Genomic DNA, 21399 nt, shown 5'->3' with positions numbered 1-21399 from the left:
CATGTTACCTGGAATGTGTCTCAAAATACTTTGATGACTCTTTTTTCCCTGTGTGGGGAATAGATGGAACAAATTTTGGAAAATGTTGACAATCAAAGCTAGGTGATGGGTAACTGGGAAATTATAGATTCTATTCTTGTGTATGTTTGTGAATATACATATTGATTGAAAATTCTGAAAAAAAAAAGCAAAGTGTAAGGGAGCAAAATTTGCCACCCCAAAATGTGTCTCTATGGCATGAGTATTATTTTAAGCTGATTATTTTTAAGAAGCAGAAGACATAGAAAGACTTTCTTTTCACATCCTTCTTAGCTGATAAAGGGTCTGTTCTTTAAATAGAACTATCACTAGAGGTATCTGCAAAGAATATGGGCTCAGTGTGGTGGAAGAAACTCAGCAGAGCCTAGAGGGCAGAGTCCACTCCAGATCCAATGTAGACCAGCAAACATATTTTTTTTTAACCAAACATTTGCTTTTTCCATCTCCATGTAAATTGCCTTCCTCCCCTTTAAAGTCCCAAACCACTACCCTCAATATCCTCTTTTGTCTTTAGCTGAAGATGGTATTTAAAGTGAGGATTTCAGCCATTTTGGCAAATTACTCACTTCTCCTGGGTCTCTCCCATGTGCCCATGTTATTAAACTTTTGTTTGATTTTCTCCTGTTAATCTGTCTCATGTCAATTTAATTCTTGGACCAGTCAGAAGAACCTAGAAAGGCAGAGGGAAATTTATTCCTCTCAGACAAAAACAACTAAAAATGATTTTTAAATCATTATTTAAAAATCATTCCCCTTCTCTAACATCTTAAATCTCCCTCTATTTGTTCACCCACCCTCCGCCTTCAAACAAGCTGGCCTCTTCTGTCCTAAGATTCTCTGAATAGCACTGCTTCCAGAAGCTATAATTATCTCCCTATCTTTCTTGAAACCCTGAAATTTCAAGAAAGGAATCCAGATCATTTCTGCCTTTCCCAAAATTACATTCACTCTTTACCCCTCCATTTCCTCTCCCCCGGCAGTGACTTTTGCTCTCATTTCCACTTTGCCGGTTCTAAAAATCTAAGGTACCTTAGCACTAACCTTTATACAAACAGAAATCTGTCTCTCTGTCTCTTTCTGTAGCCACCGCTTCTTCTCTTCTAGACCATTCTAAATGCTTTATTTACATTTATTAACACACATAATCATAATTACCCCAACAATCCTATGACATAGGTACTATTATTATCCCCACTTTACAAAAGGGAAAAATCAAGCCTGGGGAAGGTCAAATAACTTGTCCACAGTCACACAGCTAGTAACCCGGTGGGGCTGATAGCCTGGGCTTTCTGACCTTCGGTGTATGACCTTGACCGTCATGCCAAAATGCCTTTTATTGGAGGTTAGCATGGGACACTTTCTTCTCCACAAGCTTGTGTGTGTGATGTACAATGCCACAAGGAGATAAGTATATTCAGGACAGTAAAAAATTAATAAACAGAAACCTCAAGTAAATAAGAGTCTGGAGACCAGAAGGGTAAGCTTTCAAGCCCTGTGATGATAGCAGAACCCCACAGGAAAAAGAAAGGCTCCTCTTCTTCCCTGGCAAGGATGCAGCCAATGAAGAGCCATAGACTCTGTTTTGTTGAACCCTCCCAACTTCTTTTCCTCCCTATAAAAGTGCTCTCCCTCCTTTGCCATGCAGCGACTTGCACATATCTCGCTGCCATTGCAGACTTCAAACCGTAATTCTCTGCTAGTCCCAAATAAATTCACATTGGCTAGAGAAGCATCTGGCAGTCTATGTACTTCAGGTCAGCATTTTGGTGGCCTTTACAAGAACCAGAGAAGACCCTTACAGGTTCCAGGGCTGGTGAGCAAACAAATACATTATCCACAAATTGAGTTTTCTGAGCTCACTATTTTTCTCGCCAACCCTGGAGTCTGAAGGTACATCTTTCTCCTGGATCTCAAGAACACACTTTACTGGCATTTGAAGCTCTCCAGATTTTATTCAGTATCGACTTAGAGGCTTTGTCTTTATGAGAAAGGCCTTTTTCTACATGTGAGTACAATATGTCCCCTACATATGAGTGAGTTCCGTTCCAAGAGTGCATTCTTAAGTCCAATGTGTTCATTGAGTCCAATAAAGTTAGCCTAGGTACCCGACTAACACAATCAGCTATATAGTACTGTACTGTAATAGGTTTCAAATACTTTTCACACAAACAGTACGTAAAAAAACAAACAAACAAAAAACATTTTTAATCTTACAGTACAGTACCTTGAAAAGTATTGTAGTACAGTATAACAGCTGGTATCCAGGGGCTGGCCTCAAGTCAACAGGCAAGAAGAGTTACTGACTGGAGGAAGGAGTGAGGTGGAAGACAGTAGAGCTGAAGGATCATCAGCAATAGGAAATGGAGGGAACACTGCAATTTCACTCATGTTCGATATTGATGGCACAGGTTCTGGTTCCTTGCTGGAGCCAGATACACCTTTCCATCTTTGAAAGTTTACAACTTGAAGGTTCATAAGTAGGGGACTTACTGTATTTGATACTCTGGTCTGATTTTGAGATTAGACTGTTGTAGTCAAGGCTATGGTTTTTCCAGTGGTCATGTATGGATGTGAGAGTTGGAGTGTGAAGAAAGCTGAGGGCCAAAGAATTGATGCTTTTGAACTGTGGTGTTGGAGAAGACTCTTGAGAGTCCCTTGGACTGCAAAGAAATCCAACCAGTCCATCCTAAAGGAGATCAGTCCTGGGTGTTCATTGGAGGGACTAATGTTGAAGCTGAAACTCCAATACTTTGGCCACCTGATGTAGAGAGCCGACTCATTTGAAAAGACCCTGATGCTAGGAAAGATTGAGGGCAAGAGGAAAAGGGGACTACAGAGGATGAGATGGTTGGATGGCATCACCGACACAATGGACGTGGGTTTGGGTGGACTCCAGGAGCTGGTGATGGGCAGGGAGGCCTGGCGTGCTGCAGTTCATGGGGTCACAAAGAGTTAGACATGACTGAGCGACTGAATTGAACTGAACTAAATCCAAGCTGAGTGAAAATGTCTTCAGCCCATTTTTTCAGAAACAGGTTGCTTCTCTGAAACTGCCAGTTTTTAAGCCTTCAGCCTGTTACTTTGGAAGGGCTATTCTTGGGAAACTGGCTGATAAAGACTTTGGTCAGGCTCCTTGAGGACCAAGCTATCTCCTAGGAACTGCTGGGATTAGCCTACAAGCTGTTTGAATTGTGTTGCTTGAGCTGTTTGAACTGTTTGAAAATTGTTCTTTTACTCTAGAGAAAAACCTCTGAGAAATGGGATCCTAGTTATCTTAACCTTTTGAGGGTACCTCCTTCTCCTCCCCTCCTCCCCCTCACCCCACTCCCACACACACACAATTGCTCTGGGTAATTTTATGTTTAAAAAACCACAGTCCTTCCTCAGGCACATTTCCAACTAAATGAACAGACCTGACCAAAGGAAGTTTAGAATATCAATAGCCATTATAGAGAACTTTTGAAATCCCCAAACTTAATTTTCTTAAAACTGAATTGGATTACTATAGCTCAGAAATTTCCACACTGGGTGGAATGCTTATTTCAATTGGTATTTTGAGATCTCCCTCCCAGCATTATCAGGGGTATAATATTGTGTCCCTGCCAAATAAGATTTTAAGATTAACTGAGGGAAACAAACAATTGAGGAAAACAAAATGGCTCCCAGAGCCTCAGGCTCTTCTTCTTTGGCTACTTCGTCTCAGGCTCTGCCTCTGGCTCCATCTTGTCTCTCTGCCTTGGCTCCCAGTGACCAAACGCCACCACCAGCACCCTCTGCCTCCTTCCTCTCTGTGTTGTCTACACCTCCTCTGTAGCCCCAATTCCTCCACACAAACTGTCCCTTTTTGCAGAATCTCTCCCCACTCCTTTTTCCTCTGAACTTGTCAGAACCTGTCCCTATAAAATGAAGCCTTCTGAGGATCCAGAAGTTAAATCCTTAATTTCTTACATTCCTTGAAATAAAGCTGAACTGCAAGTTGTAGTTAGGGATTTTCCCCTAAGTAACTGAGGAGTCTCACAGATTTGCTGGAGAATTTAATAGAGTCAGTCACACTTATCAACCTGGTTTCTCTGACATACACCAGTTAGTTCATATGCTTCTCAGTGAAGGCTACCCCAACACTGGATGAAAACCACTAACTTGGAAAATCCTGAAACATTTCTAGAATTACAGCTGAAAAGACCAGCTTCCCAACTTACCATGTGATAAACTCAGGCAACTGCTAGGTAACTTCATGGAGCAATTCTCAGGGCTTTTTCAAAGTCTGTTGACTGGAACAAAATTCAGCCTTGCACACAAAATTCTAAGGAACCTGTTCATGACTATTACAATTGACTTCAGATGATTTTTTTTTTAATCTTAATCTTCCTTCACATATTGATTCTTTCAGGGTAGTTTTCAACTCTGAGTTATTAATGGACTGAACTGGAATCTTCCCTTCTTGTAAAAAGAAACAATGGAATTGGAAACTGTTCACTCCAGATTTAGTTAATCTGGCACACCAGCTCTCTTACAGTCTAGATAAGTCACCTAAAAGTAAGACAGCCAAAATTCTTCATCTTCAACTCCAAAAAAATAAAGGCACCTAAATGAAATCAAAATACTTCTAGTTTGTGCTTTTATTGCAATGATCCAGGGCATTGGAAATGGGCATCCCTGGTGGCTCAGCTGGTAAAGAATCTGCCTGCAATACGGGAGACCTGGGTTCAATCCCTAGGTTGGGAAGATTCCCTGGAGAAGGGAATGGCAACACACTCCAGTATTCTGTCCTGGAGAATTCTATGGACTGTAATAAAGTCCATGGGGTCTCAAAGAGTCGGACACGACTGAGCAACTTTCACTTCCAGGGCATTGGAAAAGAGACTGTTACAGAGTTAAGTATTTTAGACACCTTCAGCCTTCAGCCTCTAACCAGCCTTCCAATGTGCTCCCAGTTCTCAATGATGGGGCTCCGAGGACCTATAGGAAGGCTTCCCAATCCTTTCTCTCACTCAGCTTGGAGAAACATTTCTCCAGATTGGGAATGAATCTCTTACAGTCCTAAATGACACTGGAGCCACTCTCCATGCTCAATCTCACTCCTATAAAAAGTCTCTGCCTCAGAGTACTAAAATAGTTCAAATATTGAGGATCTGTAATGAACCTCAAGAGATTCCTGTCTCTGAATTTGTTCCCCTTTGATTAGGCCCTTTGAGAGATACACACAATTTTCTCCATAGTCCCTCAGCTCTTACTTATTTATTAAGCCAAGACTTCTTAGAGAAGTATCATGTCAGAATTTCTTTCTCCTAAAAACAGGAAATTATTCTAGAATTGACAGTAGTCATCAATGTACCCAGCAAGTTGAATTAAATGACCTTTTGATGTCTTTTATTTGTCCCATCTTTGAAGATACTAGAACTGATTCTGAAAACACTAATTATTTGTTCTTATTAAGTCAGCTACTCTCTTTCTTGTGGGCAAAATATCCAACTCATTTTGGCAAAATTCACAGTATACCTCCTATCAAGATTAAAATAGATCCCTCAAAACCTCTTCCCTCTAAGTAAAGAAGTCCTTCAAAGCACAGAGCCCATAAGGATTACAAGGCTCAAGGCCTCATTGTCTCTTGTACTAACCTCTATAAGACTCTCATCTTACCCATGAGAAGAAAATCTAAGGGCCAAGACCGGAGATTTGCCCAGGACCTCTGGGCGATAAATGACATTGTTATCCCTCAGCACCCAGTTGTTATGAACATACATTACCAATATCCATTATCATCAAAAGTAAATTCTTTTTAACTGATTTATGCAGAGCATTCATTAGTATTCCAACTAATGAAGCTATCCAATACCTTTTTTGCCTTCACTCAAAAGGAAAAACAATTCACCTAGATATTAATGCCTCATGGTTTTACTGAGAGTACTTATTTCTCACAAATCCTGAAGGCTGATCTGAATAACCTAAAGTTCCCTGGAGATCCTATTTTGTTGCAATACATAGATGATTTGCTTCTTTGCTCTCTTTCTCAAGCCTCCTCACAAGAAAGCAGAATCCACTCGTTAAAGCTTTTAGTCTTAACAGGATGTAAGATTGAAAAAAAAAAAAAACTTGCAGTTTGTCCAAACCCAGGTTCAATACTTAGGGCATCTGATATGAGAACAAGAGCTACATCGACATCTAGGTAGACCTCACAGTGTCTAAACTTCTCAAAACCCAAAACTACGCACCAACTGCAAGGGATTCACAGACTAGCTGGTTAATGTTGAACCTGGATTCTAAATTTATCTCTTATGGTCAAATCTCTGTATGTTTTACTAAGCAATAACAATCTTGATCTAATTTTATAGAAAGAACCAGAAGACAGAATCTTCAAGGCCTTAAAGGAGAGTATGATGAATCCACCTGCCCTTGGGCATCTCGATTAGCAGATTTACTTTTTCCTTTTTGTATATGAAAAGGATGGGAATGCCCTTGAGGTACTCAGTCGAAAACAAAGGCACCTCCATCTACTCAGAGGATATTAGCGCCAGCAACTGGCCCTGTGGCAGTGAAAAGTGAAAGTCACTCAGTCGTGTCTGACTCTTTGTGACCCCATGGACTGTATAGTCCATGGAATTCTCCAGGCCAGAATACTGGAGTGGGTAGCCCTTTCCCTTCTCCAGGGGATCTTCCCAACCCAGGGATTGAACCCAGGTCTCCCGCATTGCAGGTGGATTCTTTACCAGCTGAGCCACAAAGGAAGCCCAAGAATACTGGAATGGGTAGCCTATCCCTTCTCCAGGGGATCTTCCTGACCCATGGATCGAACCGGGGTCTCCTGCATTGCAGGCAGATTCTTTACCAACTGAGCTATGAGGGAAGCTATCCTGTGGCAGTGGGATACTCCTTTTGCCTTATAACTATTATGGCACTGACCTTTTGGTTAATACCATTGAGCAGATCATTGTGGGAACTTTAACCATTTTTGTACTTCTTGCAGTTGAAGCTCTCCTGAATTCTCATCACATTCAGCATTTCTCTGCTAATTCCAAATAAACTCATCTGTGCTGTAGAAGTATCTGGTAGTCTATTTATTTCATGTCAACAGCACTCTAAGATTCTGCCACAATGTTCTAAAAAATTACACTGAGGATTTTAACCTGGAATCAGACACCTCATACTTCAATCTATCTGCTTACTAAAAGCGTCAGTTCTGTATGACTTACTTGTCTTTCTACATTCAAAGGAGATGCTCAACCATACAAAGATCCTGTCCATTGAATGAATAACTGCTTCACCTAAGCACTTTTACTTGGCTCCAGTTGGGAAACAGGGTATAGGATATGCTAGCTCCAGTTGTCCTATGTATCAAATCTTAAAAGGTCCAATTTAATAAACTTCAACAATGTCATACCAAGATCCATCTGATTCAGGTCTTTCCAAATATCAATTATAGTACTTTGAAAAAAAAAAATCGGTCTCATTTAGTACATCCAAAAATTAACACCGAGCTGCTATCTGCCCTGTCAAGTTCATCTCATGCTGATTGATTCTGTCACCTATGACAAAGGTTTCAAAAGCCTTATGAGTCTGATTCATATTCAGAATCAGTCTAGTCAAGGCTATGGTTTTTCCTGTGGTCATGTATGGATGTGAGAGTTGGACTGTGAAGAAGGCTGAGCGCTGAAGAATTGATGGTTTTGAACTGTGGTGTTGGAGAAGACTCTTGAGAGTCCCTTGGACTGCAAGGAGATCCAACCAGTCCATTCTGAAGGAGATCAGCCCTGGGATTTCTTTGGAAGGAATGATGCTAAAGCTGAAACTTCAGTACTTTGGCCACCTCATGCGAAGAGTTGTTGGAAAAGACTCTGATGCTGGGAGGGATTGGGGGCAGGAGGAGAAGGGGACGACAGAGAATGAGATGGCTGGATGGCATCACTGACTCAATGGACATGAGTCTGAGTGAACTCCGGGAATTGGTGATGAACAGGGAGGCCTGGCGTGCTGTGATTCATGGGGTCACAAAGAGTCGGACACGACTGAGCGACTGATCTGATCTGACCTGATCTGACTGATTTTTAACTTCCCTTCATTCATTATTAATGCCAGGAATATCTGATTCTGTTTGGCCTAGTTGTTTTCAATTTGATTATCCTTGATGTTGCATATTTGAAATAGTTGGAACTTGAATATCATGCCTTCAAGGTATCTTTCCTCCCAAGCAATCTACAGGGATAGCAATCTACATGGTAACAACTCACCTAAAGGAAGGGCTACGTCTTATACCTCTTTCTACCCCCAGTGTGTATTATAGATTCTGGCATACAATAAGGACTCAGCATACATTTGTCAAACTGAATTGACTTACATTCTATCTTGAAAGACCAATATTTAAATAATGTCAGTATCCTTGGTTTTACTTGGGGAGGGAGGTAGAGAGCACAGTTTTAGAGAGCACAATCTTATAGCAGCAGATTTTTTTCCCCTTTTCCCTTCTAGGTTATTTTGCTGGCCTAATAATTAAATTGACATAAAATGGATTAACAGAAGAAAAACTAATTTAATTATGTGCATAGAGGATCCCCATAAAGACATGAGACTCAAAGGCATTCAGGCAATTGAGGCTTATATGCCATCCTGAGCAAGGAGAAGATAAGGATCCAGGGCTTCAACCAGGAAGAAGATGTTTGCCTTGAGATACAGATAAGTCTTTCTAATATTAAAATTTATCTCTGGTAATAGCTCTCTTCTTGACACAGGCCCCCTATCTAAAATCTTTTAGGCAGTTAAGGGGAAGGTAAAAAGCTCTTTCTGAGTCTGCTGGGCCTTGAATGCCTTCAACTCAAAATAATCCACATGCCAAAGTGGCACGTTTGGTGGTGGTGTGTTCTGCTACCCTTCAATCTTGGGTTATGACTTCCTGCTTTTCTATTACACTTCTTCACAATATATAATTACATTAATAGAGTCTCAGCAAACCAAAAGAACATTTCAGATATTATCATCTAATGCCATCAGTATTGCTTTTGACAAAACTAGATATTAACTTTTGGTTGCACATATTTGCAGAATATTAAGCTTTAATAAAGTTGAAGGAAAAATTACTAATTTTATTAATCATTTACAAGCTGGTATCCTAGGTATTCTGAAAAGATAGTTACTACTTCTTCCTTTATTTATTAACTTTAAATCATAAGAGTTTCTTCACTCACATCTGTCCCCTTTTTCATTTTTCCATTCTGCCAGGTATTAAGTATCTTTGGTAAAGACTGGAAAGGGAGTCTTATGTAAAATGTAAAATTATGTAAAATGATGGCACATGTTTGCAAAACATGTTATAGGTACAAAAACATGGTACGAGTAATAAAAAATACTATATAAAAGTCCTCAACCAAACCATAAGCATTCAGTTCAGTCAGTTCAGTTCAGTCACTCAGTCATGTCTGACTCTTTGCCATCCCATGAATCGCAGCACGCCAGGCCTTCCTGTCCATCACCAACTCCCGGAGTTCACTCAGATTCACGTCCATCAAGTCAGTGATGCCATCCAGCCATCTCATCCTCTGTCGTCCCCTTCTCCTCCTGCCCCCAATCCCTCCCAGCATCAGAGTCTTTTCCAATGAGTCAACTCTTCGCATGAGGTGGCCAAAGTACTGGAGTTTCAGCTTCAGCATCATTCCTTCCAAAGAAATCCCAGGGCTGATCTCCTTCAGAATGGACTGGTTGGATCTCCTTGCAGTCCAAGGGACTCTCAAGAGTCTTCTCCAACACCACAGTTCAAAACCATCAATTCTTCAGCGCTCAGCCTTCTTCATAGTCCAACTCTCACATCCATAGGGAGACAATTAATGCCAAATAAAAAGAAAGAGCCAATGCACAGCTTTTAAGAACTTTAATTATCGTCTGTGTTACACAAAACAAAAAAATCCTGTTTCCAGCACTTTGTGAACCTGCTAAAGGCTAAATGGAATCTGACATATAGGCATTTCTCTGATAGTTAAAAGAGGTTAGTACCCTAGTACTTTGTAAAGACATTAATTAAATCTAGTTTCAATCTCTACTAAGGCACTGTTCTCTTGAAGTTGTAAATATGAACTGTTCTAAATAGATTAAGTACACTGTACTCCAAAGAAAAACAGGAGTTTCAGCATGTAGATAAATGCATTGTGAATTAGCTCTTTTAGGAAAAAGAAAAACAGAAAAATAAAAGTGAGTTATCATTAACATTACTGAGCTCCACAGAGCACAGTGCTATTGATGGTGGGCCTCTCATACATACACACGTTAAGCCCCTACTATCTGTGCATCACACAAGCATACAGTGCCCGAAGGCCTTCGTAATCCAGTTGATGAAAAAACACATAAGTACAGAAAAAAGCATTGTCATGATTGCCTACATAGAAAATCACAAGAGAAGTACCTCAAAAAAGCTCTAGGACCAATACCAGGTTTAGTAAGGTCACAGGAATCAAGATCAACACACAGAAATCAATTCCATTTCTATTCACAATGACTACACAGAAAACAAAATTTTAAAATACAATATCATTTAAAATATCTTCAAAGATGAAATGCTTAGGTATAAATCTAACAAAACAAATATAAAGAAAATTCACAACGCTGATGAAAGAGATCAAAGAAGGCCTACAGGAACACTGTTCATGGATTGGTAGACTCAACATAGTAATGATGTCAAATCTCTCTGAATTAATCTATAGATTTAATGTAATTTCCACCTAAATATCAGAAACATATTTTGTAAACATAGACAAGTGTTCTAAAATTTATAGAAAAGACAGGACTTAGAATAGCTGAGATAATCTTGAAAAAGAAGAATAAAATAGGACAAATCATTTTAGCCATTTTATGTTAAGGCTTACTATATAGCTATAGTAATCAAAGGAATGTGGGAATTGACAGAGATAATCACATAAATCAATGGAATAGAATAGAGAACCCAGAAATAGACCCACACAATTATGCTCAACAGATTTTTGACAAAGATGCAAAAACAGTTCAATGGGAAAAATATAGTCTTTCCAACAAATGGTGCTGGAGCAATTGGATGTCCACAGGCAAAAAAATGAATATCAACCTAAACCTCAAACCTTATGCTAATATTAACTCAAAATAATCACTGACATATATGTGAAACAAAAACTATAAAACTTGTTAGAAAATGCATACGAGCAAATCTTTAGGACCTGCTGCTGCTGCTGAATCACTTCAGTCGTGTCCGACTCTGTGCAACCCCATAGACGGCAGCCTACCAGGATGCCTTGTCCCTGGGATTCTCCAGGCAAGAACACTGGAGTGGGTTGCCATTTCCTTCTCCAGCCTTAGGACCTAGGGTTAAGCGAAGAGTTGTTACATTTGACACAACCAACAAAATGCATAAAAGAAAAAAAATGAATTAACTAGACTTAATCAAAACTTTAAAATATTTGTTCTGTGAAAGACCCCATTAAAAGGATGGAAAAATGAGAAAATATTTGCCAACCATATATCTGACAAAGGACTAGTATTTAAAATATATAAAAGACTTTCAAAACTCAACAACGACAAAACAAGTAATCCAGCTAAGGAAAGGACAAAAGAGATAAAGGAACATTTTACTGATGAGAGGACACAGATGACAAACAAGCAAGTGAAAAAAATGCTCAGTATCACCAGTCATTAGAGAAATACAAATCAAGATCACCATGGGACATCACTACATACCCACTGCTGCTGCTGCTAAGTCGCTTCAGTCGTGTCCGACTCTGTACAACCCCATAGATGGCAGCCCACCAGGCTTACCCGTCCCTGGGATTCTCCAGGCAAGAACACTGGAGTGGGTTGCCATTTCCTTCTCCAATGCATGAAAGTGAAAAGTGAAAGTGAAGTCGCTCAGTCATGTCTGACTCTTCACAACCCCATGGAATACAGCCCACCAGGCTCCTCCATCCATGGGATTTTCTAGGCAAGAGTACTGGAGTGGGGTGCCATCACCTAGAACAGCTAAAATAGAAACTCATGATAACACCAAATGCTGGCAAAGATGTACAGAAAACTAATCTTTCATACACTGGTGATAGGAATACAAAATTGTACAGCCATTCTGAAATACAGTTGGGCAATTTCTAATAAATACTAAATATCCATGTAAGCAACAATGTTCACAGTACAGCACAAGGAACTATATTCAATATCTTGTAATAACCTACAATGGAAAAAGAATCTGAAAAAGTATAATATATACACATATACCTTCAGATAGATACATATATATGTATCTATCTGAACCACTTTACTGTACAACCAGAAACTTACACTACATGTAAATCAACTATACTTCAATTTGAAAACAAAAACACATACAAAAAAACAAAACACAGAAACCTACATATGAATGTTGGAAAAGAAAGTGAAAGTGAAGTCGTTCAGTCGTGTCTGACTCTGCAACCCTATGGACTATAACCTGCCAGTCTCCTCCGTCCATGGGATTTTCTAGGCGAGAATACCGGAGTGGGTTGCCATTTCCTTTTCAAGAGGATCTTCCCGACTCAGGGATCAAACTTAGGTCTCCCATATTGCAGGCGGACTCTTTACCAAAAAATGTTGAAAGCATTAAATAAAATACTAGGCTTCTGCAGTATGCTCAGTACTTTGCAGAAGGTACAAAAGTGAAGTAAACATGGCAAAGAAAATAAGAATGTGACAAAGGTCTAAAAGTAAGCAACACCGGGGGCATCTGTTTCCTCAAAAAATTTACCAATTTAGTGTGGGAGACACATTAATTCAATTGTCACCCAAACAAATGTAAAATGATATTTCCAAAGTGCTATGAAGAAGAATTTTACAATATCATGACAGCATGTATTAGGAAGATTTGATTTAGAGGGACAAAGAAATGTGTAAGGAAGGCTGGGAAAGGCCTCCTTAGGAAGGGATGACTGAGCTGGGATCTGAAGATGTATGCATGCTAAATCAGGATAAAGGCCTGACAGAGAAGAGCCTCCCTGGCACAGGGAATTATGAATGCAAGAGCCTCTTAATAGGGAAGCAAGGTGTGCCTGCCCAAGTGTTATAAAGAAGAAGGCAGAGTGCAACGCAGCAGGCAGCACCCCGCTCCCCCGACCCTGACCCCAGACTTTACTTTCTAAACCACAGTCAAGATTTCAACTTGTATCCCAGGACAAAGAGAATTTGTCGATGGAATGATATAAGCAGATCTACATCTCAAAAAGACCACTATGCTTATCAGGATTAGACTTATGGCACCCAATTATGAAATACTTCATTAGCCCAAGTGAGAAACAATGTACTTTGAACTGGGTGTGGGAAAAGTGGAAATAAAAAGAAAGCAAAAATGCAAAAAGTATTTTTAGAAGGTATAATCCATTTAATTTTTTTTTTTTTTTGGATGGATTTGGCCACCTGATGCAAAGAACTGACTCATTTGAAAAGACCCTGATGCTGGGAAAGATTGAAGGCGGGAAGAGAAGGGGATGACAGAGGATGACATGGTTGGACGGCATCACCAACTCAATGGATGTGAGTCTGAGTAAACCCTGGGGGTAGGTGATGGACAGGGAGGCCTGGTGTGCTGCAGTCCGTGGAGTCGCAAAGAGTCTGACACAACTGAGCGACTGAACTGAACTGATTTGACTATTTTCCAGGGTCCTGGTTTGTAGAACTGACCAGATGGTGGTGCCCTTCAACAGGCTAAGACACAGTGAAGCCCACAGCTGGGGCTGGAAATCCTAAGTTAGAGATAGTTTGAGTTATGTTTGAGACATCTAAGTGGAAATGGCAACTTAGCAGTTGGATATGTAATTCCTGCACTGAGAGACAAGGTTTCAATCAGAGAGGAAATTCTAAGGAAGTCTTTTAGACTGATTCAAAGACGTTAAAGTCTCCTACATAGACATAGTTGTAGATGCAGATAGAGAAATGGAGATATTTGGATATATTCATTCAAGTGTCAAGAGAAAGTATAACCTTGTATTTATGGCTCCAAATATTTTAAGAATCATGCATTAAATGATTAAATACCAAAAGAGCAAACAGACAATTATTTTGAAGTGAGAAAGACTGATTCTACAAACATAAACTAGTGAGTTCAAAGTTAAATACCAAAGGAGCCTAGAACGGAAAAATAATAAGATGATATCTGAGCTCTTCGAAAAGAAAACCATAATTACAAGGTGCCAAAACAGGACAAAGATTTGTCGAACTCATTCTAATCCTTTTGTTTAAAGAATTATTGGACTCGGGAAATGTGTCAGAATCTGAATTCAGCGAGGCATTTGACAAACACGCTCAAAATATCCTTATGAACAAAGTAATAAGCCAGATGATGATACTGATAAGTGACTTGACAGTTGGCTCCAAAAAGTGGATTTGGGGTCCATCGAGAAGAAGGGGGTGATCTGCAGTGCTTTTACGACTACTCTGTCCTTTTTCTAACATTATTAAGACATTTACATTTTAACATTTGACTACAAGAATGATATTGATCAGATCAGCAGATGATAAGGTTAAAATTTAAAACAAATCTTGAACCCTTATGTCTTCAGAGACATTAGTAGTTTCTCCACTGGCGCTGATTTTGCACCCCTCCCAAAGACATTTGGTAATGCCCAGAGACATTTTTTGTTTTCATAATTAGGGGTGAAGTGGTGCTACTGACATCTATTAGGTAGAGGCCAGAGACGCTAAAAATCATCCTACAGTGCAGAGGACAGCCCCACCCCTGCCCTCATCAACCAGGAAAGAATTATCCATTCCAAAATTCAATAGTACCAATGTTGAGAAGCATGACATAAATGAACAGATTAGAACAAGGATTCAAATATAGCAAAATTTAATACAGATTATTATAACATCCTATATTTACTGCCTCCCAATATCAAGTGTATAAATCACAGGCAAGAAATTAAGAGTCCCTTCCTTCCACAACAGTAGAGGCTGGAAGGAGTCTTCTAGCTCCACCTACCTATTCATTAGAAAAATAGAAACCCATTCCCAGAAACTGACTTTCTCAGGGCTTTTTTTCTTTGTAGAAAAAGCAGTTGACATGATGGTATTAATTGTAGGCTAGAAAATCTCCCCCCACCCCCGCCAAAAGATGTCTACATCCTAATCCCTGGAACCATATTTGGATAAAGGAGGTTATCTGGGAGATTCCTTCATAAAATAACACATTAGATAACAGGTCCCAGGAGTCCACTCAAACATGATTCTATAAATTAGGAGTCGAGTAAGTCAAGTTTCTATCCTACATTTGCAGATTTGTTCATTTAATGATTAGCCTCTTTTTCAGACCAAAAATGGTGACTTCTTTTGCCCTTACTATTAGTCTTATCAACATTAAAGCACTCTTGACCTTCTCAAACTCTCCAAATTCTTTTGAACTTACCTAGTAGTGGAGCCTATTATAAAAACCAGCCTGGAATCCAAGTGTGACCAATTATTAATATAAACAAAACTAGATAACAGCTGCCTATATTCTATTTTCCTGCTAAACTACCTTACCAACACAAATTCACATTTGCTTTTCTCAAATAGTGAACGGTTAAACCTTTCATCTTCTCTGAGTATTTTTGAACTGAGCATTTTGAACTTCATTCTGAAAAGATCTTTTTGATCTTCCCCATACAAATAAGATAAACTTGGCAGGAATTCCACTTAATTCTACTTATTTCTAACCTTTGTGTTTCTGCTTGTGTGTGCTCAATCATGTTCGACTCTTTTTGACCCCATGGACTACAGCATGCCAGGCTTCCCTGTCCTTCACTATCTTCAAACTATGATCAAACTATGAATTTCATCAAATTCATGTCCACTGAGTCAGTGATGCTATCCAACCATCTCATCCTCTGCCACGCCTTCACCTTTTGCCCTCAATCTTTCCCAGCATCAGAATCTTTTCCAATCAGTCAGCTCTTCATATTAGGTGGCCAAAGTACTGGAACTTCACCTTCAGCATCAGTCCTTCCAACGAATATTCAGGGTCTGATTCCCTTTAGGATTGACTGACTTGATCTCCTTGCAGTCCAAGGGACTCAAGAATCTTCTCCAGCACCGCAATTCAAAAGCATCGATTCTTCGGTGCTCAGCCTTCTTTATGGTCCAACTTTCATCATACATGACTACTGAAAAAACCACTTTATTGACTATCCAGACCTTTGTCAGTGACGTCTCTCTTTTTTAATATGCTGTCTAGGTTTGTCATAGCTTTCCTTCCAAGGAGCAAGTGCCTTTTAATTTCATGGCTGCAGCCACCATCGGCAGTGATTTTGGAGCACAAGAAAATAAAATCTGTCACTGCTTCCACTTTTTTCCCCTCCTATTTGCCAGGAAGTGATGTGACCAGATGCCATGATCTTAGTTTTTTGCAAGTTGAGTTTTAAGGCAACTTTTTCACTCTCCTCTTTAACCCTCATCAAGAGGCTCTTTACTTCCTCTTCACTTTCTGCTATTAGAATGGTATCATGTGCATATCTGAAGTTGTTGATATTTCTCCCAGCAATCTTGATTCCAGCTAATGAGTCATCCAGTCCCTCATTGTGCATGATGTACCCTGCATAGAAGTTAAATAAGCAGGGTGACAATATACAGCCTTGACATACCCCTTTCCCAATGTTGAACCAGTCATTTGATGCACGTAAAGTTTTAACTGTTGCTTCTTATCTGCATACACGTTTCTCAGGAGACAGGTAAGGAGGTCTGGTATTCCCATCTCTTTAAGAATTTTCCACAGTTTGTTGTGATCTACACAAAGGCTTTAGCATAGTCAGTAAACCAGAAGTAGATGTTTTTTCTGGAATTCCCTTGCTTTCTCTATGATCCAATGAATGTTGGCAATTTGATCTCTGGTTCCTCTCCTTTTTCTAAACCAGCTTGTACATCTGGAAGTTCTTGATTCACATACTGCTGAAGCCGGGCTTTAAGGACTTTGAGCATAACCTTACTAGTATGTGAAATGAGCACAATTAAGCAAACCATTCAGCATAACAGTATTCCAAGTCTATGTCCAAACCACTGATACCACGTTGACTGGTTCTATGAAGACCTGTAAGACCTTCTAGAACGAACACCAAAAAAAATGTCCTTTTCATCACAGGGGATTGGAATGCAAAAATAGGAAGTCAAGAGATACTGGGAGTAACAGGCAAGTTTGGCTTTGGAGTACAAAATGAAGCAAGGCAAGGGCTAACAGAGTTCTGTCAAGAGAACATACTAGTCATAGCAAACACCCTTTTCCAATAATCCAAGAGACAACTCTACACATGGACATCACCAGATGGTCAATATCAAAATCAGACTGATTATATTCTTTGAAGCCTAAGATGGAGAAGCTCTACACAGTCAGCAAAAACAAGACCTGGAGCTGATTGTGGCTCAGATCATAAACTCCTTATTGCAAAAGTCAGGCTTAAATTGAAGAAAGTAGGGAAAACTACTAGACCATTCAGGTATGACCTAAATCAAATCCCTTATGATTATACAGTGGAGGTGACACATAGATTCAAGGGATTAGATCTGGTAGACAAAGTGCCTAAAGAACAGAGGTTCATGAGCTTATATAGGAGGTAGTGACCAAAATCATCCCAAAGGAGAAAAAAAAAGGTACATGATTACATGATCATCACTAATAAAAATGACTAGGGTTTAGAATGCATTTTATTCATATAAAAATGCCATGTAAATGCTGAATAATTATAAGTCATTATTTCAAATCTGATTTGAGAGGCAAAGCATTTGTTTGGCAAGCCTTGTTCCTCTGCTCTTAATTACTGAGCAACCATGAAATTGACTATAAATGACTGATGCCTTATTTACAAAAGCTTTCATATTTTCAGGCTGTAACATTTATGCTTATATTGACAGTCCTTATTTAGTACACCTCATGGAGGAGTCACATAAGTTGAGGCATGTTCAATGAATCGCAAAAATACTTTCTAGGAACTAGACACTTGGCTTCCACCAGCAAGATAAACAGCATGCTTTCAAAAGCTTGATCAACTGGTATATTAAATTGAGTTTACTAAGCCAATTAGGTATAAATTATTTATTAGCATAGAATATATTAAACTCCATTCTCCATAAACGCTAAGTGACTACATCTTTCCTTTATCAAGCAATCCTAGGTTCTATCAAGTATTATAGTAGTTTTCAGACTGTGTTCAAAGGGTCCTGAGGCATCCTGCTCTATGCCAGAATGCTAAATGTAATCTTTTAGGCCTAACCATAGACTTTGCCTGGCAGGCCTCCTGTTGAGAAAGCAGCTGTGACCACTTTAGACTTGGTGCAGAGTCAGGATTCTGCAGTCTCTGGAGGCAACTGCCTTCACAGACTCCACCCATCCCACCCACCCACTAGCCATGCTCACATTTCCATTCCTAGCCTAGGCATCTCCATTCACAAGTCTCTTTGTTTATGTTGGTAGGGAGGGGGTGTCTCCATTCTCCTAGGCCCCAGGTCCATAAAATGGCAAAAATCCTTTTATGTGGGTCTTACTCCCTTAGCAGTGAGACCACCTTCTCATCCCTATGTGTACTGATCTGACCTTTGACCAGAGCCATCGGGGAAAACTGGAGAAGGAAATGGCAACCCACTCCAGTATTCTTGCCTGGAGAATCCCAGGGACAGAGGAGCCTAGTGGGCTGCCGTCTATGGGATCACCCAGAGTTGGACATGACTGAAGCAACTTAGGAGGAGGAGGAGGATGGGGGAAAACGGGACATTAGAGGAACCAACACTCTTTCTTTTTTGGCTTCTTGCTTACACGATCACAGCAGTTAATAAAGGCTTAATTGCTACTTTCCATTTGACTTGTCCTGATTGAGCACTACAATACCTGGAAGCTCTTTAACAAGAGCTGTATGTATAATCTCCATTTTACAGATTAAGAAACTTGAAGGGACTGAATAACACTCCCGAGGTCACATGGAAAATGAGGAACTCCAACTATATTTTAAGCAGTTTTATTACAAACCTCATGCTCCTACCAGAAATGCCCCCTCCACCAACGTTCCAACTTGCCTTCAGTGAAATAACATCTGTCCTATAACTTATCACTTGGGTACCTTAATAACAGGCAAACTAATTCTTTTAGGCTACCAACAAAGAAACATTCCCAGATAGTCAAAAAAGACTACTCATTTCTTGCTCAGACACAAGGAATTAAAGAAAAGCCAACAAACAAAAGCAAAAATCTAAGGGCCAACCAGTCATTGGCCCAATCTGTACTTTACCTCTTTTTAACCTTTTCACCTAACAGTCTTCTCTCCGAGCATGAATGATGAACATGAATCTCACTGGCAAACAGGCAGAGATATCTGATTTGGCTTTTCTCCTAACTCCTGCAATCACTTTCAGTTGCTCCACTCATACTCTCTCTCTTGTCCTGTGATCCGAACTAGGTCTTCCGATTGTAATAATAAAACAGAAAGATGTTAAACTGACCTGTGTGGGATGTCAGTGGTTTATCGTAAGGGTTTTATTTACCTATATTTTAATTAATTCACTGTTACCATTAAATTCCATCATCTGCTACACGCGACTTCTACCCCCATCACCACCTTTGCTGCCTCCACCACCCCACATTCACTCTGAGCCTACTATAGGGTCTATGTTCAAACAGCAGATGTAAATTTGAGGCAACACAACTTTTGAACTGTGGTGTTGGAGGAGACTCTTCAGAGTCCCTTAGACTGCAAGGAGATCCAACCAGTCCATCTGAAGGAGATCAGTCCTGGGATTTCTTTGGAAGGAATGATGCTAAAGCTGAAACTCCAGTACTTTGGCCACCTCATGGGAAGAGTTGACTCATTGGAAAAGACTCTGATGCTGGGAGGGATTGGGGGCAGGAGGAGAAGGGGACGACAGAGGATGAGATGGCTGGATGGCATCACTGACTCAATGGACTGAGTCTGAGTGAACTCCAGTAGTTGGTGATGGACAGGGAGGTCTGGCGTGCTGCGGATCATGGGGTCGCAAAGAGTTGAATACGACTGAGCGACTGAACTGAACTGAACCTTAAAATTAGCCCACTGCCCAGCTATTTCTCACTTGAATTAATTTGCATCCATGAACAATTAAGCCCTGGCTTTCACTAGTCATTATGACTACTTGTTAACTACTTCCCAGGAAGCAAATTTCTCAAAGTCACAATTTCTCTATAACTTTCATGGTCTTTCAAAAGTGCCCTAACTAACAGCTAATCCATTCACTCAAAATCCAATGCGGTGTCCCTGTAAGTGGCGTAAATGGCAAGTTTGCAATCTACTAAGACAGGTGTCATATGGTCTCCACACTCAACCAAAATATAGATGCTCAGTGCTGCTCAGGGCACAGCTGACTCACTTGGTGAAGAATGCAGATGACTCACTGTGAAATCCAAAGATACCACTGATGCAAATGACTCTGTCTAGTGATGTTTTTCCAATCTGCCAGCTCAGTTATAAGATTGGAAGGCTGCATTGCCCATTTCCTGTGTGATTCTTTTTGACCTGAAAACAATAAAAATATCCAAGCCCCTTCCCACCAGGCTGTGTTTTTCTTGATGTTACCCCAAGACCATAAAGGGCAATGATTATAAGAAAGTGCTACTGGAACCATTAGCACACTTGGATAATAGTGACATTAGGCTCATCACCATGCCCTTGCTGAGAAATGATACTCACAGAGACTATCCCTCTCTCTAGGCTGTGTGCACATGTATAGAGAGGAGCTGAGGTCAGTGAGGCAAGGAACAGGTATTGAAAAAGGAATGTTTATATTTTCAAAGGAGTTAACTAAGATGACACTGATTCCAGCTCTCAAAATGTTCATCTCTCTGTAAACTCTTCCACAAAATCCTAATAGCAATGATTCTTATTTACAGAACCCTTAGTATGTGTTGGGCTTCCCTTGTGGCTCAGCTGGTAAAGAATCTGCCTGCAATGCAGGGGACCTGAATTCAATCCCTGGGTTGGGAAGATACCCTGGAGAAGGGAAAGGCTTCCCACTCCAGGATTTTGGCCTAGAGAATTCCATGGACTGTATAGTCCATGGGGTCGCAGAGTCTGACACAACTGAGCAGCTTTCACTTCATTTCTAGTATGTGTAGGCATTCATTATACTAAGTGGTTTAACCACATCAACATGTTTAATTCTTGCAACCCCATGAAGCAGGTGAGAAGGACCCTCTATCCTTACCTGTGAGGCAGTCAAGCAAAGTAAGTGAGGGAATCCAGAGCCAACTGCTTAGGTTCAAATCCGGCTGTGCCACCTATCAGCTCTATCACCTTGGTCCTACCCCATGGAGTGGTTTTGATGATTCAAGGAATTGACTTATAAAAAATACCCAATGTACAGGCTAGGTATAATTACTACCATACCACCAATGGTTAACTGGGCACCACA

At 40.1% G+C, this 21399-nt stretch overlaps 1 long non-coding RNA gene across 6 annotated transcripts in view; it reads right to left on the bottom strand.

The window, feature by feature from the left end:
- Positions 1-21399, bottom strand: part of LOC147347610 (uncharacterized) — a 462458-nt gene that overhangs the window by 373648 nt on the left and 67411 nt on the right. For 2 of the 6 annotated variants that reach the window (XR_015152341.1, XR_015152340.1), the window contains exon 3: positions 606-709. The exons of the other annotated variants lie outside the window; for them this stretch is intronic. This is a non-coding gene — a long non-coding RNA (uncharacterized LOC147347610). The remainder of the gene's footprint in view (positions 1-605; positions 710-21399) is intronic. 6 annotated transcript variants of the gene reach the window in all.

Source organism: Bos grunniens, chromosome 23, assembly GCF_055505025.1.
Source record: "Bos grunniens cultivar Pamir isolate PY7600 chromosome 23, Bosgru_T2T1.0, whole genome shotgun sequence".
Lineage (NCBI taxonomy): Eukaryota > Metazoa > Chordata > Mammalia > Artiodactyla > Bovidae > Bos > Bos grunniens.
This window is presented reverse-complemented; position numbering and strand designations above follow the sequence as displayed.